Here is a 3,346-nt window from a genome sequence, read left to right as displayed (position 1 = left end):
GACTGGAAAAGGTCAGTTTTCATTCCAATCCCAAAGAAAGGCAATGCCAAAGAATGCTCAAACTACTGCACAATTGCACTCATCTCCCATGCTAGTAAAGTAATGCTCAAAATTCTCCAAGCCAGGCTTCAGCAATATGTGAACCGTGACCTTCCAGATGTTCAAGCTGGTTTTAGAAAAGGCAGAGGAACCAGAAATCAAATTGCCAACATCTGCTGGATCATGAAAAAAGCAAAAGAGTTCCAGAAAAAAAATCTATTTCTGCTTTATTGAATATGCCAAAGCCTTTGACTGTGTGGATGACAATAAACTATGGAAAATTCTGAAAGAGATGGGAATACCAGACCACCTGACCTGCCTCTTGAGAAACATATATGCAGGTCAGGAAGCGACATGACATGGCACAACAGACTGGTTCCAAATAAGAAAAGGAGTACGTCAAGGCTGTATATTGTCACCCTGCTTATTTAACTTACATGCAGAGTACATCATGAGAAACACTGGACTGGAAGAAACACAAGCTGAAATCAAGATTGCCTGGAGAAATATCAATAACCTCAGATATGCAGATGACACTACCCTTATGGCAGAAAGTGAAGAGGAACTAAAAAGCCTCTTGATGAAAGTGAAAGAGGAGAGTGAAAAAGTTGGCTTAAAGCTCAACATTCAGAAAACGAAGATCATGGCATCTGGTCCCATCACTTTATGGGAAATAGATGGGGAAACAGTGGAAACAGTGGCTGACTTTATTTTTTGGGGCTCCAAAATCACTGCAGATAGTGACTGCAACCATGAAATTATAAGACGCTTACTCCTTAGAAGGAAAGTTAGGACCAATCTAGACACCATATTAAAAAGCAGAGACATTACTTTGCCAACAAAGGTCCGTCTAGTCAATTCTATGGTTTTTCCAGTGGTCATGTATGGATGTGAGAGTTGGACTGTGAAGAAGGCTGAGCACTGAAGAATTGATGCTTTTGAACTGTGGTGTTGGAGAAGATTCTTGAGAGTCCCTTGGACTGCAAGGAGATCCAGCCAGTCCATCCTAAAGAAGATGAGTCCTAGGTGTTCATTGGAAGGACTGATGCTAAAGCTGAAACTCCAATACTTTGGCCACCTGATGTGAAGAGTTGACTCATTGGAAAAGACCCTGATGCTGGGAGGGATTGGGGGCAGGAGGAGAGGAGGATGACAGAGGATGAGATGGCTGGATGGCATCACCGACTCGATGGATATGAGTTTGGGTACTCCAGGAGTTGGTGATGGACAGGGAGGCCTGGCGTGCTACGATCCATGGGGTCGCAAAGATCCAGACACGACTGAGAGACTGAACTGTAGTGAATGTATTACATTGAAGTCAACCTTAAAGTATAACAACAATAAAAAGATAAAATGAAAATACCTTATTTATATAAATATATGTATATATATGCATGTACATATGTATATACGTATATATGCACATTTATATCCTATAGAATCTGATTCTTTGCTATTATATGATATTCTAAAATTAAATTAGTTTGTGTATATTTTTCACTAATCTAAAAGCACTTTCAGATTAGGATCATTCTTGTGTTGTTGGTTATTTTACCACCATCTCTTAGCTTGGCAAATAGCATCAACCAGGCACTCAGTGTTTTTGGATAAAATTCCATATGATAATATATATATTTATTATTTATTATGTGACTATAGTTTATCTCTGTCTTTTTCAAATATTTAAATTCTAAATTAAATATTTAATTATATAATTTTACTCATAAGTTTTTAAATTAAATTAAACACTTTAATTTTATGAGTAGATGAATCTATTATTGAGGCTGTAGAAGTATGTGAACAAGATTACATAGATAGTAAAATATTTGGCAGATTAAAATAAATATTGTGATATAATAAAAATAATATATGAAAATATAAACATTGAATGTGGAAGAAACAGCTTTATGTACACAGAAAATTGCTGGTCCTCAGTGCAAATGACAGCAATAGATTCTGTGACTGTAAACATAGTTAAAAGGGAACTGAGGAGTAAATGACACTTGAGGTAGAGGGGTCAAGACAGTAAAAATAAAAATAAACTGAAAGGAAACAGTTCAATGACTTTGAATACAAGTAAGCTTTTGACCAAAGTATAAGGTTATCATTAATGTCTCTATAAAGATGAGTAGAGAATCCTGGCTGGGGTTTTAAAAGCAGCATATTGAGACAGAATTAAAGAGTTAATATCTAAAGATAAAAGAGATGCTTACATCAACTAAAAGTGAAAGAGTATATGAGTTTATCAGGATATTCAGGGATGGTTCTTCAGGATAATATAATGTTCCTCCATTCCTGTTTCTTTGGAACTCTGTGCTGTGCGTACTGCTATCCAAGCATCAGCCTCTTGAGCAGTGATAGTTTCTCCCTTTATGGAACATCTCCAAAGGAAATACTCTACGAGCTTAAGAAGTTTATGATTTATGAATGTCAACCTCTTTTGCACTAATTCAAGTCCATTTTCTCTCACTTGTGCTCTCAAAGTAAATTCAGTAGATAATCTCAGCATGAATTCACACACTCATTTATTCAATTATTATTAATTTATTATTTCACTCTACAAATAAGTACTATCTGTTCTGGTTAGACTTCTGAAGTAGCCATTTACCCCTCTGAAGGATTCTTTTTGAGAGTCCTGTTTCTGGATTGAATGAGTTTATTTCATTGTGGTTTTTCATTTATTTGTAGTAAGATAGTTTGTTTTAAAATCTGCATAGAATTGTTTTCTTTTTTTGCACAGTATTTTAGAGTTAAACATATCATGACATAATCTGATATTATTAACCAAACAGAGATAGAGTTAAGCAGGTAATCTGACTGTATGATTTTCATAGGGTAACCCACAGCTTCAAAATGAATGACCAATTTTCCCTGATTAAGTTTTTCCCTGCTTCATATTATGTCATCACATTTACTCCATCTGTCAAGCAAAAACCATCAGTCATCTTTGTCTACTCCATCTCTCATCCCTAATCTAACAGACAAGAGTGAATTGCCAGTAATTACTTTTCTCTCAATAGTTGCTTCTTCTGACTCATTGTTTTGTTAGTAGAGTATACTCCTAAATTTTCTCCGGACAGGTCATGCCAGCCCAGTGCTTGGTAGAGAGTGAGTGCGTGCATGCATGTTAAGTCACCTCATTCGTGTCTGTCTTTTGCAACCCTATTGACTGTAGCCTGCCAGGTTCCCCTCTCCATGGGATTTTTCTGGCAAGAATACTGGTGTGGGTTGTCATGCCCTCCTGCAGGGGATCTTCTCAAACCAGGGACTGAATCCTTGTCTCCTGCATTGCAGGTGTATTCTTTAC

Source organism: Bison bison, unplaced genomic scaffold (assembly GCF_000754665.1).
Source record: "Bison bison bison isolate TAMUID 2011002044 unplaced genomic scaffold, Bison_UMD1.0 scf7180017864263, whole genome shotgun sequence".
Classification (NCBI taxonomy): Eukaryota; Metazoa; Chordata; class Mammalia; order Artiodactyla; family Bovidae; genus Bison; species Bison bison.
Note: the sequence above shows the minus strand (reverse complement) of the source record.